Here is a 12,751-nt window from a genome sequence, read left to right on the forward strand (position 1 = left end):
CCCACCTTTCTTGGAGCCAGGCTTCAAGGCCGCCTGTTCCCCTACTCTGCCCCAACCTGGCTGACAGGGCTGCATGTTTCCATCCTGTTTGCCTCTTTTATTTAATGCCAGAGCTGTAGCCAGAGACAACTTCCTCCTTTTTTGTGTTTCAGCATTCTGCTCTGCACTGTGGGCTTGACTCCCCTTCCCTGACTCTGGGCAGTGTCCCCTGGCCAGGCCCATTCATAGCTCAAGTCCTCTGGGGCTCAAGGAGAGCTGGGCTGCTCAGTCTCTTTGTGGAATTTGCTAAGGAAAGTAGTATATGTGCTTTAAAAATATTAATCCTTTTGAAAAGAATTGAGAAAAGAAATGTATAATTTTATTCCATTTTAAGTTATTTTCATTTAGCAACTTGTGATACATAGATGACAATTTTGTGAGTTTTTCAAATGTGTGTACAGATTTTTGTAAGTATAGCTCTTTTGTAATTAACTCATGTACAGCCTCATCCTGTATAGTTTAACATCCTGTATAGTTTAGCCCAGGGGACCTGCCTTGGGCTCCTGTGTAGTGCCTGGGCCCACAGCCAGGCTTGTGTGGCATTCCCATGACTTTGGGACTGATTGGTGTCTTCCCATGTGGACTGTGGCCTGGCCAGAGACCTCCCCCCACCACACAACCCACTGTGGGGCAGCCAGGACTGTTCCCATCCTCTTAGAATGGGGGAACCTTCCTCATGCCCTGCCTGTACCCCTCCTCCAATAAAGACCTATGCCCTTAGCAACAGCTCACCATGTGCTGTTGCTGGGATGTTTGTACTTAAAAAATAAATAAATAAAAGAGAATACACAGTTATATACATTTTGAAGACAAAGAGTTATATATCAAATGATGTATTGACAGTTTACATAGTCCAGATCTGCATGTACAAGGCAAGTAGTGAGTCATCTTGATTAAGGATTAAGAAAGGAATATGGGGATTCCCTGGCGGTCCAGTGGTTAGGACTCGGCACTTTCACTGCCCAGGCTGTGTTCAATCCCTGGTCGGGGAACTAAGATCCTGCAAGCTGTGTGCTGCAGCCAAAAAATAATAGCAATAAATAAAATAAAATAAAATACACTTGAGCTGGAAATGAAAACCCTCTTTAATTGAGAAGGAAAAGAAATAAAACAGCCCCATGTTCAATGCTGCCTCATCCCTCATGTTATGTCTCATCCCTCATGTTATAGCCTAAGGAATTACCTTTCTGGTGCCAGGAAGAATTGCTCTTTACCATCAAGCAAGCATTCCTGTGTCTTTTAAGGAGATCTGGTTTATGTATAATTGTAGAAGCACAGTGCACACTAAAAAGGAGTATTGGCCCAAATGAGCAGAGAGAAAGTTTTATGTTTAAATGTTTTTTGTCCTCCCTTAAAATAGTTTTATTTCATCAATTCCCTCTTTTGATCATTAATTTTTTTTTTTTTTTTTTTTGCTGTATGCGGGCCTCTCACTGTTGTGGCCTCTCCCGTTGCGAAGCACAGGCTCCGGACGCGCAGGCTCAGCGACCATGGCTCACGGGCCCAGCCACTCCGCAGCATGTGGGATCTTCCCGGACCAGGGGCACGAACCTGTGTCCCCTGCATCGGCAGGCGGACTCCCAACCACTGCACCACCAGGGAGGCCCAGGCCATGTGATTTTATAGGACCTCTTTTCTCATCATGGAAACTTCTGAATTGAGCAAGCTAATGGCTTGGTTACTATCATTTAAGGATTGCTGGGTGAATTTTGTTAAAGTCTCTGTGAATAATGACAACTTCTATTCCAAGTGAAGCAATAAATATTGTGACCAAACGATCATACCAATGCAAGACTGATTGATCCCAGTGTGTTCACATTAAAGGCAGATTGGCAGGGACAGTTTCAAAGGCTACCTGTAGATGACCTTGCGCATGAGTAAAACCAATTGTGCATCTTCCTAACCAACCTGGGGAGAGGCAAGGCCATAAAATTGTTCAATAAATCCATTGGATCCTGGTAGGAGCTAAATTATATATATATATATATATATATATATATATATATTTATATCCATTATCTCTTTTTTAAATTAATTATTTTTATTATATTTTTGGCTGCATTGGGTCTTCGTTGCTGCGCACGGGCTTTCTCTAGTTGCGGTGAGCGAGGGCTACTCTTCTTTGCGGTATGCGGGCTTCTCATTGTGGTGGCCTCTCCCGCTGCGGAGCATAGGCTCCAGGCACCCAGGCCTCAGTAGTTGTGGCACGCGGGTTCAGTAGTTGTGGTGCACGGGCTTAGCTGCTCCGCGGCACGTGGGATCTTCCCGGACCAGGGCTCGACCTCGTGTCCTCTGCATTGGCAGGCGGACCCCCAGCCACTGTGTCATCAGGGAAGCCCTAAGTAATATATTTAATATCTAGTGAAAAGGAGTATTTATAGCCAGGTTCTGAACAAATGTCATTCATTGGCTGAATAAGAGGGTCCCACTTAGTGATATCAGTGGTAGCTGGCACAGTCCTAGCGTATCTTTCTTCTAAAATAAAATTTCTAAGGACCATCCAGTTAGAGCCTTGGAGAGAAGAAATCCACCAAGGTACACCCGGAAGAATCTGTTGTAGATTACTCACTGTAAAGCCAACAATTGAATTAATTTTAAACCCTACTTAGGTTTTGTGCCCATGATAGAAAAAATTGATATATGCAAAAGTCCACGAAATCAATAAAACACTATAAATAATCATATAAGTCAGGTCCAGCATCTCAAGATAGCTGTCTACTTCTGATGTCATTGTCTTCTTGTCCTAGTGTGGGTGTAGTTTCTCTTCTATTTGAGCACTGTTTTAAAGTGAGTTGAGGTCAGCAGTCTTCTCTATAGACCAGCCCAGTGCAGGACCCTTCTAAAGTGGGACATAAGGATCCAAAAGTCAATTTCCTTTAGTTTTACTGTGTATGAGCTAGTCAAGTGTACCTGGTAAGGGTCTTTCTATCTAGGTTGGAGATGGACCTTTAAATAATGTCTTTCCCAGTATGCATAATCTGCCTGGTTGCAGGTCATGGGACAACTGATCTTTGCCCAAAGACAGACTACTGGGATAAGCTTCAGAAAGAAACTTAGAATGTCCTTTAAAAAGTTAATTAAACTTTACAATAATATAACATAGTAATGAGGAGCCCTTCAGGAAGTGAGTCCTAGGTAGTAAATATAAAACCCCAAAGACACGAACAACGCTAGAATTGAATATCCACAAGTAATTTTTCTCTCTAAAATTATCCTCATTGCCACCAAATATAGCCAAATTAAGACTAATTTATTTGTAAAATAAGCCTGGCTTCAATAAACTTATCTTAATTATTTACATAAGTGTAATTGATTATATAGGCTCTTTAAATTGGCTTTGCTGGAAGTTTTCATAAGGAATCTCAGGTTAAACTTTTAAAAGGCCTGTCAAGGGTGGGCAAGCCACATCAAGGGCTTGCTATCAGATTCTGCCTGTCGTATCTATAGATTTGGGTGAATTCCTCTCTTCTCAAAGTCCCCAAAATATCCTGAGATTCCTGCACCAGCCAGCAGGTGGACTTCTTTATTTACCTGGTAAGGCTGCTGAGAACACTGAAAGCAGGGTACCAGGCTGTTTTCCAAGGGGCTTTATAGCTCCATAAAGTTCACCTTAGTTCTTTAAAGTTATTTGGTCATATCTGATTCTATCATATTCTGTAATACAACATTCCAGTCAAAGCCATGTTAATATAACCAATGTTTCCCATTATGTCCTGTTATAAGGAGAACAGATTCTTCTTGAACTTATACAAATAACTATATTGCCTAAAAATAAGAATATTCACTAAGCGTTTCCAAATTCTGAAGTAATTAAGTTGAGAGAAAGGATAAATATTTCAATTCTGCTTAAAAACGTACAACTTACCAAGTTGCTCTAAGTCATTATTAGCTTAAGAGGAAACATTTCCTTAAAACTGGAAAACAAAGATTAAAAGCCAAAAATATTTCAGACAAAAAGCCATAAAAATTATAACCATATTCATCAGTTCACTCAGTCCTATGTAGCTAATCCTTGTTGATCTTGATCATCTGTTAACAGTTTATGAAGCCATTTTGTTTTCCATTAGAACTCTTTAACTTCTTACCCAGATTGGTGGTATGATTTGAACGATATCAGAAACCTGTACTTGTCAAAAGTTTCTTTCTATGAATATTCTTGAAGATGAAGGATTTTTTTTCAAAAACATCAGAGTACAACAATAGCTGTCCATAAATGGTAAAAAGACTTTAGGGCTTCCCTGGTGGCGCAGTGATTGAGAGTCCGCCTGCCGATGCAGGGGACATGGGTTCGTGCCCCGGTCCGGGAAGATCCCACATGCCACGGAGCAGCTGGGCCCGTGAGCCATGGCTGCTGGGCCTGCGCGTCCGGAGCCTGTGCTCCGCAACGGGAGAGGCCACAACAGTGAGAGGCCCGCGTACTGCAAAAAAAAACAAAAACAAAAAGACTTTAAAAGGTATGGTTAAAGATCTAATTACAATGCAATTGACAAAGAAACTTGGTCTCATCAAATCACGTTCTTTTTCTTGCTGACAAATTTTTTAACAGAGATTGTAAGATCTTATTTGACTTCTAGTAAACCTAGTACTTAATGTTGATGGTTCCACAGACACATCTGTATCAGTTAAACCAAAAAAATTAAACTAATTTTGATATCAAATATTAATTTAACATTGAATATTTTCCAGTGAACCTGAAATTCATTTGGGTTAGTTTCTTTTATATTTCTGAGTATTTACATAAGAACTTAGTTTTATTTAAGCCAATTAAATAGAGCTAATTTACATTAATTGGCATTTAATTTTGGTAAAGCCATCCGAACGTAAAGATATGTCATATCTATAACGTACACACGTATAGACAGACACAACCAAAGATCTCATAGCTTCATTTTCAAGTCTAGTCATGAATCAGGTATTACAATATAAACTCACTAGTTTGTAAATAACAATTGGAGTAAGTTAAGTTTATCTGCATGAGTTTAAAAAAGCCTCTTTTCCACCTTTTTTCCTCTCACTCTCAGGAATTGGAGATGGTTTAGATAAGAGTAAGGTAAGAGTTCCTGAGAGTCCTGGTAGAACACTTACATCTCAAGGCATAGGGAGAGAAAAGCAAGTCCCTCCTAGAAGATCTTGTTCCCTTAGGGTCTGAATTCTGAAAATATGTTTATCAAGCTGGCATTATATAACTGCATATGCAAAGCCAGTTTGGGAATGTCAGAAAGAGCCCCATCTTGGTCATTTTCAGGGCGTGACTTTCCACAGTTCCCAACTAAGTTAGCTCTTGCAGGTATCAGTTCCATAAGTGTAATACGTAAGCCCAGCTGGGGTTCCCATAGGTGCCTATCTGTCAGGGAGCTGTTTGGCCTTTGAGGAACAATTTCCCATTATTAATTTGGTAGCCTAATTCAACAACTTTCTGAGAACAGTGTGGTGTATCGAATATATGCTGCTTCTGAGTCTAGCTCCTCAGAGAGTTAACCTTGGATTGGTTTGACTCTTTTACATGTCTCTGTTCTTCCCTCTGATAGTCTAAAACTGCTTTGGGTGCTCAGAGTACTAGATGATCAGTCTTTACATCATGTGTCTCAGGAAGAGCAGAAATGACTTAACAGTACTGGGATTTCCTGTGAGACTGCTCCATGTCACAAGGATTAATCCTCAGACATTTCCACTAAGTTCTCAGTTGCCTGAGGACACCTTGTGGCCAGAACGAGCAAATGTCCCTTTTCTTCGGAGTGGAATAATTCAGCCTCTCATTTCACTAGCCATTTGTTCAGACCATATATCTACTTGTTTTTCAATTAAGCCAAATTTAACAAAAACCTGGCCACCTATCCGGGTTTCCCTGAGCCTCCCACCCAGATCCCCCTAAGTCCCTAAGAAATGTACCAGTGCTCTTTAAGACTCCAAGTCTTAAGTAAAATCAGCTTGAATAAAATTTGTAGGACCATCACCTAAAACAATAAGATCTGGGTATCAGGAGAACTTACAGGAACACCTGAAAAGTACTGAGAAGCCAGTGGAACTCAAAGGACCTGAGCTGGTACTGAACAACAACCAGTTCAGGTAGTCTCCAGGCGTCCTCTGATGGGTATCTCTGATATCCTGCTGGCTATGCTATGCAAATGTCTATGAAAAGTTATTAGTAGTCAATCTAAGAAGGAAATAATTTTATTCGAGCCAATAGAAGACAGTCTTTCAGAAAGCCCTGAGGACTGTTTTGCCCATTAGAAGTTAAAGCACAGTTATATACATTTTGGAGACAAAAGGTTATATATCAAATGATGTATTGACAGTCTACGTAGTTCAGACCTCCTTGTATAAGGCAAGAAGTGGGTAATTGGTGACCCCTTACAAGATTAAAAAGTAAATGTTATATCCTAAGAAGCTACCTTGCTGGCACCAGGAAAAAATTGTTTTTATGGTTGAGCAGGCATTCCTACATCTGCTAAAGAGATCTGATTAATATATCATACAGATGTACAGTGCAACAAGGGTAGTAGCCCAAACAGGCAGAGAGAGAATTTTATGTTTAAAATTTTTCTTGTCCTGCCTTAAAAATAATATTATTTCATCAGTATAAACAGAAACATAAAATACGCAGTCCTTTGTGACAGGCTTATTTCACTTAGCATTATGCTTTTATGGTTCATCTATGTTATAGCATGTATCAATTCTTCATTCCTCGGCTTCCCTGGTGGCGCAGTGGTTAAGAATCCGCCTGCCAATGCAGGGGACACGGATTCGAGCCCTGATCCAAGAAGATCCCACATACCGCGGAGCAACTAAGCCCATGTGCCACAACTACTGAGCCCATGCGCCACAACTTCTGAGCCTGTGCTCTAGAGCCCGCGAGCCACAACTACTGAAGCCCGCACGCCTAGAGCCCGTGCTCCGGAACAAGGGAAGCCACTGCAATGAGAAGCGTGCTCACCCAACGAAGAGTAGCCCTCGCTCGATGCAACTAAAAAAGCCCGCGTGCAACAACGAAGACCCAACGCAACCAAAATTAAAAGAAAATACTTCATTCCTTTATCTTGTTCCAAATAAAATTCCTTCCAATGGATACAGCAGAAGTATTTTTTTAAGCTTTGAAAAGTTTGTTAAAACTTTATTATTTTATTATATATTATATATATTTTAAAGCTATATTAAAAACTTTAATAAAGTATTAAAGTTACAACTGTGTTGTCCTAAATTAGAAATAACATCCAGAAAAGAATCAGGGTTATCTTGAAGCAAAAAGACAGTTTTATTGTTCACAAGGTTTGCAAACTGGGGATACACAGCCCTCAGCTGAAACTGAAATTGTGTTCTCAGTGGGGGAAAGGGGTGAGGGATTTTTAAAAGTGAAACCCTCAGAAGCCATAGATGGGAGACTTGTAAGGGGATTGGATGGTCCTTGCAGACTGACTACAAGTCCTCCCATCATGATCAATGATTGGCTGTCATTGGAGCTTCTTGATTGGGGCTTTTCTACGTAGGACCCTTAGCAGAATAAAAGTCTTTAAAGTTTTTGTTCGTGGTTTTTCTACGAACACAGAGTATGTGACTGAACCCCAGGTCTGTCATGACTGCCTGCCCCATTTTATTTTTGGCCCCCGTTAGCCACACTGGTCCATTTTCTATGTTCTTCCTTGGGAGATTTCTCTTATTTTTTTACTTTTTCTTAAAGGACCTTATTTTATTTTCAGAAAAGTAACACATGCTCACTGTCACAAGTGAAACAATGTAGATAAATAAAGAAATGATTAATAATCACCTTATCCTCCCCCCATGAGTTTGTAAGCTTCCACATCTTACTTTGCACGCATACAGATGCACATCTCTGTAAGTACTTTGGGGTTTTGTTATTTTTAAAAATGTGGTTACACCATGGATATTACTTGCAGCTTTCTTTTCTCGCTTAAACTTGCATCATAGATATTCTCCAGTTCAACTAATATGGATCTAATTAATTGTTATTTTAAAAGCAGCAAAGAGTCCACAGAATATGCCACAATTTTTTCAGTGGCAAATTGAATTAAGTGATAAATGGCATTCATTGACATACATTCAGGTTTCACCTATTTTTTGTTTGTTTTTATAACTTTTAATCTCCCTCACCTATTTCACTCCTTCCCATGACCTTCTCTCCTCTGACAATTACCTGTTCATTCTCTGTAACTATGATTCTGTTTTGTTATGTGTGTTCATTTGTTTTGTTTTTTAGATTCCACATATATGTGAAATCGCACAGTGTTTATCTTTCACTGTCTGATTTATTTCAGTTAGTATAATACCCTCTGGATCCCTCCATGATGTCACAAATGTCATGATTACATTCTTTTTTCTGGCTCAGTAATATTCCTTTATATATATTATGTATAATATATTCCTTGCTACGTAATATATAGGAAGGAATATCTAATATATAATTTTATATATATCTAATATATTTCTTTCTATATATTTATTTTATATATTCATTATATATAGTAAATATATATATCTATATGTATGTATATTTATATACTTCTCTATCCATTCATCTATTGATGGGCACTTAAAATGCTTCCAAGCTAAACATCCATCAACAGAGGAATGAATGAAGAAGATATGGTACATATATACAATGGAATATTACTCAGCCATAAAAAAGAATGGAATAATGCCATTTGCAGAAACATGGATGGACCTAGAGATTGCCATACTGAGTGAAGTAAGTCAGAGAAAGACAAATATCATATGATATCACTTATATGTGGAATCTAAGAAAAGGGTACAAATGAACTTATCTACGAAACAGAAATAGAGTCACAGATGCAGAAAACAAACTTACAGTTACCAGGGGGTAATGTGGCTTACCCTCTGACAATGGCTTTTGCTGGGTCCCATATCTTTTGGGTCATTGCATTTTTGTTTTCTCATTTGTCTTCAGGTATTTCTTGATTTCCTCTTTGATTTCTTCAGTGACACATTGGTTGTTCAGTAGCATATTGTTTGGCCTCCACATGTTTGTACTGTGTTCTTTGCACTTTTTTGTTTCTTGTAGTTGATTTCTAGTCTCATAGTGTTGTGGTTGCAAAAGATGTTTGACATGATTTCAATCTTTTAAACTTTACTGAGACTTATTTTGTGGACTATCATGTGATCTATCCTGGAGAATGTTCCTGGTGTACTTGAAAAGAATGTGTATTCTGCTGTTTTGAATGCAATTTTGTTTATATATCTATTAAGTCAAACCGGTTTACTGTGTTGCTTAAGAACAGTGTTTCTATATTGATTTTCTGTCTGGAGATCTGTCCATTGATGTGATATTGGTGTTTAATTCCCCAATATTTTTGTGTTCCAGTGAATGTCTCCCTTATGTCTTCTAGTATTTTATACCTGTTCCTCCCCCACCACTACAAACAATGTTGCAGTAAGCATCCTGGTACATATACCTTTATGACTAATTATTTTATCCCTGTAGATTTCCAAACATGGGATTTATAAATTAAATATTGGGCTAGCCAAAAAGTTCATTCAGTTTTTTTCCATACCATCTTACGGAAAAACCCAAATGAACTTTTTGGCTAACCCAATATTATCTTTTTATGTATCTTAATAAATAATTGTTGTTAAAAGGTTTTAGTCATTCACACCCCCACCAACAAAGTCAGTACCTGAGATCGATGTCTACTCCACCTTTTTTTCTGCATTAAGATGTTGTTATTCTTATTAGTTTCCCCCAATATGATTGATGAAAACTGGTATCTCCTTGTTGGCAGTTACATTCATTTAAACTACTACTGGAGTTGAGAATTTCTTCATCTTGTCTTTTTGACCAATGGCACTTGCTTTCCCTTTTGTGATTTACCTAATTATGTACTTTGTCTGTATTTATATTGAGTTGTTTACGTCTTCTTATCCATTTGTAGAGTTCTTTGTATGTTTGTGATATAAACCACCATCTTGTCTGTCATTTTAGTGGCAAATATTCATTGTTTTTTTAAACTTTTAAAATTTTATCTCTGGTCATCTGAAAATGTTTATGTTTTATATAATCAAATATGTTTATCTTTTCTCATATTACCTCTAAATTTCCTATCTTGCCTAGGACAGAATAAATATCATTTACACTATTTAGAATAAGAAAGAAATGAGATGTTTGGAAGTAACAGCATATGCAAATTAATTTCTTAAGGTAGTTCCAATGAAGAAAAAAAACCTGGAGACATAGCAGAATTATTGACTTCAGCGTTGTCATAGACAAAAAAAGCCATACACTTGTAAAATTTTAACTTTTATCAGTAATTTAGTATTTCACTGGGGAAAAGTCCAGTGTGAATACAAAGCTGGACACCTGTCAACATTTAAGTTTTAATCAATGATATACTGTTGCAATAGGGAAATGTTCAAATCAACTTCGATTTGTACATAGGTGATCTCATGTTTTAAAAGGAGAATGAGAGAATGGGGGTGGGGGCATGAGTAGGGGACCAGTAAAGTCAGGGAAATGAAAGATTACAAAAATTGAGAAGCAGCTGTTAGGCAAGTGAAATCCCTCTGCTTTCGTTAACTGCTGCTTATCAAATTTAGTCTCCAGTCCTTCCACAAAGACTAGAAGATAGGGACTCTATCTTCATTTGTTAGCTGGAACTAACACTACATTTTTTGGGCAGCCTTGAGTTTTTTCACATAGGCACTTTAAGGGAAGTTGGGCTCATTCCAAGGATGCGGCTTTGAGCTGTTGTAAACTATGTTAGTCTCTATATGCTAAAGCTGAGGCCCTGTTGAGAAGAGGTCTCAGAAGAACCTGGCTAGAGTTTGGTCAAGGAGAGGACCTTAGTGTCTAGGTTCTTAAGGAGACTGCTTTCTTGAACACTTCTTTGAATAAATATTTCTTATATTACTTTATTATTACACTTCATATACATGGTAACATTTTCCACCAATGACTTAAAAAAATCATTTTGAGTTTTAGTGACAGTATTCTTTTGAAAAGTTAAGAGTGCAGAATGAGAAAGCCTTCAATCCACCTCCACTTTGCAAGTCTTTTTTACTGTCTCTTCATCAAGGGTCCTTTCAGCAGAATCTTTCCTAATGTTTCAGAAGCAGAAATGAAAGTTTCCACTTAGGACAGCTGTGTGAAGTTCACTGACATGGTAAATTCTAATCAACCAACATATATTTATTGAAGGGCTTTTAGGCTTAATGTACTTAGGTGTTGTGGGCATAATGTAGTTTGGAAAAAGAAAAGTAAAAAACACATAATTTAGTTCTTTCTTTGTAACTTGTAGAAAAAGGAGACTTAATCTTCATATTTTTATGTTCTTTCTGTTTTTTTTTAAAGACTTTATTTCTTTTTTTTCATTGCAGTGCGTGGGCTTCTCATTGCGGTGGCTTCTGTTGTTGTGGAGCTTGGGCTCTAGGTACGTGGGCTTCAGTAGTCGTGGCACACAGGCTCAGTAGTTGTGGCTCACGGGCTTAGCTGCTCTGTGGCATGTGGGATCTTCCTGGACCAGGGCTTGAATCTGTGTTCCCTGCATTGGCAGGCGGATTCTTAACTGCTGCACCACCAGCAAAGTCCCTATTTTTATGTTCTTACATGGAAGTGTTTATTTCTTGTGTGACTTGCATCTTGTTCCATTAACACCTCCATTTCCCCCTTTCTTACTGTGCTCTACTGGCTGTTTCACAAACATGCCAGGCATTTTCCTTGCCTAGAAAGCTCTTTCCCTAGATATTCACCTGGCCCACTCTCTCACTTACTGCAAACTTTTGCTCAAATGCCATCCTGCTCAATGAGGCTTGATCTGACCATCCTATTTAAAATTGCAAGCCATTCCCCTTTCCTCTTTTCCCATCCTACATCATTTACTTGTTTACTCTAATTGTCATCTGTCTCCCTCCACTAGAATGTCTGTGTCATTAGAATCAATATTTTAAAAAATCAATATTTTCTACTGATTTTTCTCAAGTTCCTGGAACACTGCATGCCACTTGGAAGGAACTCAATAAATATTTGTCCAATAAATGAGTCCTTTTTTGTAGTGGATTTTCTGCTTCCTTTCTCCAAGCTTATCCTTTTTTTAAACCATAATTTTATTTATTTATTTATTTGGTTGCTCTGGGTCGTAGTTGTGGCATGCATGTGGGATCTAGTTCCCTGATCAGGGATCGAACTCAGGACCCCTGCATTGGGAGCTCGGAGTCTTATCCACAGGGAAGTCCCTAACCTTTCTTTTTATCCAACTTGTTTTCCTTCCATCCATACTGTTCTTCATGTTCATGTACTAGTTTTTTCTTTTCCTTTTTTTTTGACTGGGTGGGGGGGTATTTTAATTACAGAAATGGGATCATATAATACCCATCACTCAGTCAGCAGATTTTCTCACCTAACAATACTAGGACAATAGATACTGATGTTACAAATCTTTTTAATGCTTGCATAATGTTCCAGCATATGAGGTGAGTACACTACTTTCATTCATGTTTGTCACTATTTTTCCACTCCCTTCACTTTGGACCACCCCATCCCTGGTCTCCCCCATTTTTCCTTCTACCTAGTACCATTTACCCATTCATCCTGTACCCAACAGTCCCGAACATAGTGATCACTCAGTAAAGTGTTTGTTGCACCCCTGGTCTGTTTCTGGCAGCGATTAGCTGTGTGCATTGTTTGAGCGAGAGCGACTGAAGGGACAGAAGAAGGCACGACTGAGGAAATTAAAAGCTGGGGTGAGCC

This window comes from Leucopleurus acutus (assembly GCF_964270905.1).
Source record: "Leucopleurus acutus genome assembly, chromosome: 12".
NCBI lineage: Eukaryota > Metazoa > Chordata > Mammalia > Artiodactyla > Delphinidae > Leucopleurus > Leucopleurus acutus.